Source organism: Physeter macrocephalus, chromosome 14 (genome assembly GCF_002837175.3).
Source record: "Physeter macrocephalus isolate SW-GA chromosome 14, ASM283717v5, whole genome shotgun sequence".
Classification (NCBI taxonomy): Eukaryota; Metazoa; Chordata; class Mammalia; order Artiodactyla; family Physeteridae; genus Physeter; species Physeter macrocephalus.
Window position 1 is genome coordinate 26,873,514 of NC_041227.1, and position 8,963 is coordinate 26,882,476.

An 8,963-nucleotide genomic window follows, 5' to 3' on the forward strand; every position below is an offset into this window, starting at 1 on the left:
ATGGGTTCGTGCCCCGGTCCGGGAAGATCCCACATGCCGCGGAGCGGCTAGGCCCGTGAGCCGTGGCCGCTGAGCCTGCGCGTCCAGAGCCTGTGCTCCGCAACGGGAGAGGCCACAACAGTGAGAGGCCTGCGTACCGCAAAAAAAACAAAAACAAACAAACAAACAGAAACAGACTCACAGACATAGAGAACAGACTTGTGGTTGCCAAGAAGGAGGGAGGGGGAGGGTTGCATTGCGAGTTTGGGGTTAGCAGATGCAAACTATTATATATGGGATGGATAAACAACAAGGTCCTGTTGTATAGCACAGGGAACTATATTCAATATCCTGTGATAAACAATAATGGAAAAGAATATATAAAGAATGTATATATGTATATAACTGAATCACTTTGCTATACAGCAGAAATTAACACAACATTGTAAATCCACTATACTTCAATAAAGTAAAATTTTTTAAAAAAAGAATTCAAGCCTTTCCCCCGGTTGCTCCTCTCCCTCAATCCCTTCAGAGCACCTTCCCAGCTCTCTGCTCCCGCAGCATCAGCGTGAGTATTGTTGCCTTCATCAGGCTCAGAGGGTGAAGGGACTTGCTACAATCCCACAAGAGAAGAAGACAGAAAATACCCTGAGTTGTTCAGAGTAAAGCAAGATTATGTCCGGTCAAGAGATGGGGGGAGACTTTGTGAAAGCAGCACCTTAAATTTCATCAGTAAGAATCTGTCAACAAACATGTACGCATACCCACTCTGCCAGGCTCCATACCTCCCCGGAGATGCAAACAGGAAGGATGCAGACTTGGACCATTACCCTTCGGATCAGAGGAGGTGACAGACAAGAAACATTCAATAACAGTGTAGTGTGAGAGGCTCTGGAAGCCCAGAGGAGGGCTATTAAAGCTCAAGCCAGCCATTCCAGGAAGGCTTCCTGGAGGAGCTGGCAGTTGAGCTGACTTTTGAAGGACAGGTTTGAATTATCCAGGTAGAAAGGGGTGTGTGTATGTGTAAGGGAGGTATTGATGCCATTACAGTGTTTTATGTATGGTCCAAAGCCCTTATCCATCCATTATTTTATTCAGTGTTTATATGATACTGGTTGGGAAATTCACAGATGAGAGTTTTTTTGGACCTCCTGACCCTCAAGGGACTAGGATGGGAGGCTACCCTCATCATTACAGTAGGAGAATCAGAGGCCCTCACTTGACAAATACACTGATTATGGAAGGAATCTTCTCTGGTGCTGGGACTTTATCCATGATCCCCCTCAGTCTCTCTAGTAACATGTGAAATGGGTGGAATTTTCTCTACTTTATCAAGGAAGAAACCAAGGCTTAGAGAGCCTGACTTTTTCCATCGACAGGTGTACTTAATGACTAAGCAAGGGCTCAGCATCTTTAAACACTTTCTGGATTAAGGTGAAGACTACATTAACAAATAGTCTTCCTGAAGCAGTGTTTTCTTTTACCGCATCTGCCTGCTATACACAGGAGGAATTATGATGATGCTGATGATGTACCTCACTCACTCCCTGTTTAATCCTGCTGTTCAGCTATCATAACCCAGCAACATTAATGACAATGAGATTGTTTTAATTTGGCTATGGATAATTAAAATCATGCCATTTTTGTCAGCTTCTCCCATGATTACTTAACTCATGTCACAGCAGAGCTGATGATGTCCAGGGCTTAAGCACAATGTCAGCTTGATCCTTCTAGTTGTATTTCAAACAGTGATGCAGAGAGGTGGGTACAGAATTTTGCCAGAGCGCCCTAAGAGTTCCAGGAAGTGCTAGTAGATTCCAACACATACAGTAGCTCCCAGGTATAGGGGTCTATGTGTTCAAGATAATTTATTATCTGTGAATCACAGTAGAATGTGGAGATTGTGAAGGACATGTTGTAGTTCAGAATATTGTTTTGATAATCAGCTTTTAAAAAAATTAGATAGTTTTAAAAGTTCCCTTGTAACTAAAATAGAGGTTACTCTACTATGAGGAGAAAAACCATAGCCGCAAATTTTAGATGAATAGGAAAACTACCATTTAATTCTGGAGAGGGGAGGCAGACTTTATTTATTTATTTATTTATTTATTTTTAGAAATTAATGTGTAATTTACGTACAGTGCAATACACCCTTCTTAGTAAACATTTCCCCAAGTTTTGACAAATGCCTACAGCCACATAACCACCACCACAATGCAGGTATAGAACAGTTCCTTCACCCCTCAGATTTTCTCCTGGCTCTTTTTTTTAAAATAAATTTATTTATTTATTATTTATTTTTGGCTGTGTTGGGTCTTCGTTGCTGCACTCCGGCTTTCTATAGTTGCGGCGAACAGGGGCTACTCTTTGCTGCGGTGTGCGGGCTTCTCATTGCGGTGGCTTCTCTTGTTGCAGAGCACGAGCTCTAGGCACTTGGGCTTCAGTAGTTGTGGCCTGAGGGCTCTAGAGCGCAGGCTCAGTAGTTGTGGCACGCGGGCTTAGTTGTTCCTCGGCATGTGGGATCTTCCCGGACCAGGGCTCGAACCCGTGTTCCCTACATTGGCAGGCGGATTCTTAACCACTGCGCCACCAGGGAAGTCCCTCTCCTGGCTCTTTATAGCCAAGCCCTCCCACCACTCTTAGGCCCTGACAACCACTGATCTGTTTTCTCTCCCTATAGTTTTGTGTGTGTGTGTGTGGTTTGTTTTTTTTTAACATCTTTATTGGATTATAATTGCTTTACCATGCTGTGTTAGTTTCTTCTGTACAGCAAAGTGAATCAGCTCTATGTATACATTTATCCCCTCCCTCTTGAGCCTCCCTCCCACCCCCTCACCTTCCCACCCCTCTAGGTCATCACAGAGCACGGAGCTGATCTCCTTGTGCTATGCAGCAGCTTCCTATAGTTTTGCCTTTTCTGTTATTCATCATAATGGGATTACACAGATGTAGCCTTTGAGAGACTTTTCACTGAATACTTTTTCATATCTCATTAATTTTGTACCATGTGTGTATATTACCTATTCAAAAAATAGATACTATTTTTGGAAGGTTAAGAATCATATTTCTAAATAATCCATGTTAAAGAGGAAAGCCAATGAAAATTATAAAATACTTAGGGCTGAATAATATGAAAGTATTAATGAAAGCATTAATTAAATGGGTTTTTATATTATCACACACAATGGAAGTAATCAAAACACATGGATGCAACAAAAGTGATACCTGGATGAAAATTCATAACCTTAAGTGCACTCATTAGAAAACAAAAAAAAATTTTTTTTAATATTTATTTTATTTATTTATTTATTTTGGCTGCATCGCATCTAGGTGGGGCACATGGGACCTTCACTGTGGCACGCAGGATCTTTTCATTGCGGCGCGCGGGCTTCTCTCTAGCTGTGGTGCTCGGGCTCCAGAGCTCTAGATCACGCGGTTTTAGTTGCTCCGCGGCATGTGGGATCTTAGTTCCCCCACCAGGGATCAAACCTGCATCCCCTGCATTGGAAGGAAGATTTTTAACCACTGGACCACCAGGGAAGTCCCCCCAAAATTTTTTTTTAAGAACCTAAACCTATTTTAAGAGCCAGAGGGGAAAAAAAGGTAAACCCAAAGAAACTAGAATATAAATAATGATTGAATAATTAATGAGTAAAGGCAAAAAATAAATGGCAATAATAAAAATACATATGATTTGTATATTGGTGCACAAACCAACTAAAGGTGGTGGAATGAACATTGGACTTAACACCTTTGAGCCTCAGTTTCCTCACTTCTCTGATGGAGATAGTAATACCAGCCTCTGCCCAGCAGTTGGTAGGACTTCCGCCAGTAAGGATTTATTTGGCCGTGATAGCACTTCCTTTTCCATGTGCATCGACATAAAAGACCATTACAGTGATGAGTATTGTGTGCCACTAGGGAAGTTTCTCATCAAGATATTAAGTCTGTGTTCCCTTACCTGAATTTCTTTCTTCTCTCCTACCTCTTAAATCTTTCCTTTCCTCCTCTGCTATTGACCTATGCTAGTGAGGCACTCAGAAGAGGGACACTGGGGCCTCTGAGCCCTTGGTCAGGCCAGTGGGAGCTCACACCCTGGATTCTGGACCCCCTGAGATACAAGCTAAAGCCCTGTATTCGGAGGTCAGGGTTTCCAACCACATCTACCACCTTCTAGCTGTGTGGTCATAAGCTAACCTCTTAATCGCTTTGAGTTTTGTGGCTGTATCTATCAAACGGGATCATAATAATGCCCATACTATAGGACTGTTATGAGAATCAAATGAGATGATACATGTGAAAGTATTCTATAAATTGCAAAGTGCTATAAAAATGTCAGTTATTATGGCAATTATTGTTATTAAATTTGTTCACCAAGAGCATACCCCCCAAAATACTTCCTCCATTCAAATATGACTTCTGTGCCTGTGACAGTTGGATTGGAATGGTAGTTCTTCAGAAGGCAGATTAGATGTCTGGCTTCCTGGGTTGGCTGGCCAGCCACCCAGCAATACTTCAGTGGATTTCCCAGCTTTTCAGGTATGTGGTTAAAGAGCCTGCAATGGAAACTTTAGGGAAAGGGTTAAGGTAGAGAAAAGAAGGAGGAATTTTGTTGCTGTTGTCGTGAAGAAAGTTAATTACTCTCACCTTTATTTCCTAGGCTCTCAGATAGCCTGAACAAAGGAGCTTTTACTGAAAGGTTAACAACTCATATATAATTCTTTTTTGTTAATTTTTAAAGCTTTTTTTCTTTTTTTACACAACATAGTGATTTGATATTTTTATACATTACAAAATAATCGCCATGATAAATCTAGTAGTTACCATCTCTTACCATGCAAAGTTACTACGATATTATTGACTATATTCCCTGTGCTGTATGTTACATCCCTGTGGCTTATTTATTGTATAACTGGAAGGCTGTATCTCTTAAGTTCTCTCACCTATTTTATTCATCTCCCCCAACCCTCCAATATATAATTCTTTTTCTAAAGCTTCTATAGACTAGATTGCAGTGCTGTTCAATAGAATTGTAATGCAAGCCACAAAGAAAAGCCATACATGGAATTTAAAGTTTTCCAGTAGCCATATTAAAAAAGAAACAAATGTTATTGATTTTAATAATATTCTATTTAACCCAGTGTATCCAAACTATTATTCGTTGAACATTATTGGTTGAACAATATAAAAAAAATTAGTAGTGAGATATTTTACAGTCTTCTTTCACACTAATCCTTCAAAATTTGAGATTCATTTATAGCCATCTATTTGGACCTGCCACATTTCAAGCGCTCAGTAATCACAGGTGACTTGTGGCTGTGATATTGGACAGTGAGGACTAGAGCTTAGTTAGGCTTGAGGAAAGTAGCCTCACTTCTGAAGGGTAGAAAATATGGTAGGAATCCAAAAAGTTTCTTGTAGAGCACAGTCAGGGGAGAAAAACGCATACCAGATTTGGGTTCATTCAGTCATTTGTTTATCAAGTATTTATTTATCTAGCACTTACCTTGTACAAAGCACTGTGGTCTTGGCTCTGCAGCCAATTCACTCAATGACTGTGGGCAAGTCATTTCTCTTCTCAGGGCCTCAGACTCCCTGTTCCACCTTTGAGAAAATTAAGATACCCATATAGGAAGGAGAGAAATGTTTGTACCAGCAGGAGGAAAATGCATCTGGAACTCATTAGCTTACTTGGTGGAGTTTTGAAAGGCCATCAGTACCAGTCACTTTCATTGATTGTTTGATGAACCTCTCACAATCCCTTTATTATTAATGTCAAAACTTAATCGACCCCATAGGAATTTACAGGAGGACTTAATCATATAACTCTTATCCATGGAAATGGTGATTTGTCATGTTGATGGTGTCACCCAGGACCCTGAATTCTTCACCAGTGTCTTATGGACCACACTTTTAAGGAGGTTCTAAAGAAGAACTAATAAAAACAAATCATAAATTCCTTTGTGACACCAAGTGCTTTAGAAATGCTAAGTAGAACGTGTCTGGGGGGTGTTGCAAGTAGAACGTCTGTCGGTTCGAACCGTCATCAAGGCTTGGAAATAAAGTCACATTGATTAGCTTGTAGGTGGCTATGACTTAGAAAGACTGTAGCTTAAATAGAAAAAGGAAATAGAGCTACACTTTGTGGTAACAGGGCAGCATCAGCCAAACAGCTGGGCTATCAGGTAAAATCAGTTTTCAACTTCCGTGTTGGGAGAATGATTCTTACACGTATTTAGAAGGAGAGAGAATGACTCAGAAAATAGAAGTGTTGGAAACTTATTAAGGACATAATGATCAGAAAATTAGGTATTATCACTTGTGGTTGCAGCCCAAGCCGGAATTGGTAATCAGGAAGCATGGAGACAGGCAGGCATCACAAGGGCTACCACAAGTTCAGGTGGTAAGCATGGAAAAATAATACCTGACATTGGTACCTGGCCTTTTAACTTTACAAAGTGCTTTTGCAACATTGTCTCATTGGAGGATCACAGCAGGCTTCCTGGTAAGTTGAGGAGACAGAGGCCCACAGTGAATGGCAAAGATGTCTCTAAGAGTCATGGGTTTTTGTTGTGTTTTTGTTTATGATCACTACATCTTCCTAAGCTTCCGCAGAACAGAAAAGTGGCCTTGAATTCTTATACAACTTGGGGCATGTGAGGAGCTTCTTAGAAGACTGTGTGTCTAGAGAGATCCCAGCACTTAAGCAGACTTTCAGCTAACTGAAGAGAACCGAAGCATAGAAGGCGGTCATCCTCTGTTCTCTCATAAATGTGTTGACTTTTCACTTTGGATGGGATGGAAGGAAAGACAATAGCTGTTCTCATCTACTCTATTTCCAGTGGTGTCAGCCACAAAAGATGTAGGATCATTGCTAAGAAACACTTCTCTAGAACTGAACATAATGGACTTTATTAGAAAGGAAAAAATATTCTAGATCCCATCTTATATAAAACAACCCCTTCTCTTTCCAACGTACTTTATAATTTATGAAACTTTTTCAGACATATCTCAACTCATACGTGTAGCAATTCCACAAGTAGAGAACGTTATTACTTCTTGCATACAGTGCTCTGTTGAGTTAATGAATAAATGAATCTCCAACTTACAGATGAGAAAATTGAGGTCCAAAGAGTGGAGGACCCAAGACTGAATCCTTTTGCATTTTCTGAATTCAAGTCTGATCATGTTCCTCTATGAGTTCTCCCTTGAGATCTGGTTTCAGAACCTGCACTATGGCAAATCACTGGGGGAAACAGTCAGACTTTCCATGATGTAAGGATGTGGGGGTATCTCAGGCCTCTCCAATCATTCCTGGTCATTATTCACTCTCTCTGGAAGAGCAGTAAAAAGGTCAAATTGACATTCTGCTTCCCAAACAGCCCAAGGCAGAGTGAAGATGGCAGTGAACAGAAGCCAAATTTCTAATCATCTCATCAAAAACCAAAACAGAGGAATTAATCCATGGGCCATCAATCACAAGTGTAAAATAATGCCAGCTTGTCAAAGAAAGTGGAGAAAATACACACACACACACACACACACACACACACACACACACATTTAACCCCACGCCCACACCCCAAGCAGCACCTGGCACTGAAATCCCAGTTTATGGGACAGATGTCTCAACAAGAAAGACGGTGTTTATTTATTCTCCAGGAATTTCAAAAGTGAAGAGAGAAATCTTAAAAGAAGTTGAGAGCTCCATGTATTTATTAGTAAGCCTCAAAGGAGGAATGATGGTCGGTGGTGAGGGAAAGGATGTGATTTCTATAAATCCAGAGGTTTTTGGAGAAATTATTTCTTTCAGGAAGGATTCAGGCACTACTGGACAACCTCTGCCCAAAAGGGCAAACATTTTCTTCTCAGGAACTTTCTAGAATTCAAGTCTCCACACTGGAGGGGCCCTTAAATTGACCATCTAGTGTAACCCCCTTGACCCCAGCTGGTCTGCCAACTCTCTCCAAAACATTTCTGTCACAGTCATTGAGCCTCCACTTGTCCTGCAGTGGTGGACAAATCCAGCCTCTTTTGAAGTACTGTTTCTCTTGATCTGAGTTCTGGAAAGTGTTGCCCTTATGTTGAGCCAAACCTACCACCCAGGTACTTCTACGTTAGAGCTCATTCCAAACAAAGCTAATCCCTCGTCAACGTGACAGCCCATCAGCTACTGAATACCTTAATCGTGATGTTTTTGTCTCATGCAGCCAAACATCTCTACACCAAGTAACTCCAGTCAGAGGGCAGTCCCTGAAAACATTCCAAGAAGAATTGGGTTTACAGACCCATTATCATCATGGCCATCCTCCTGGCCAAATTTCAGAATTGAACTGGACTCCAGAGATAGTCTGAACTGCAGAGGGCACTTCCTCTCGGACGGTTACCCGATGCCTACCTCTGACGTCAGAAAAATGCCCACTGAGAGGGGAGGGAGTGCAGGATGGAAGGGTGGCCTCTGAGCTCAGGGAGCTTTAGAGCTTTAGAACTGGTAGGGTCCATGTCCTGGGACTGTTCTGGGTTATCATGGCAACAGGCATCACTGTGTCAATACCTCAGTACTCTAGCCATCAGGGCCTGGCCCTGGCCTGTGCCTGTGGCTGTGGGCCCAGCAGAGGGCAAGGGGCTGAGCTCTCGAGAGGGTCCCTCAGAGCAAGCTGGCTCTCCCTACTGCAGCTCAGGCCGCAGCCCCATCAGGCCCACTCTTGCCCAGGCTAAGTAGTTGTAATTTAATTTATACTCTGCCAGCAGCACGGCCTGCCCATCCTGGGCCTTGAGTCTCTCGAACATGGGTTCTATAACCTCAAGAGAGAAAACATGCCCAGTAAATGGCCAGGGATTAAACGGGTGAGGCCATAGAGCAGGGGAAGTGCGAGACAGTAGGGTGTCAGCTATGCTTTGCCCTTTGACTTGAAGCTCCCTTCCACGGAACATCCACAGATAAACATCACAAACTCAACCTCCTCCTTCTTGGATATGAG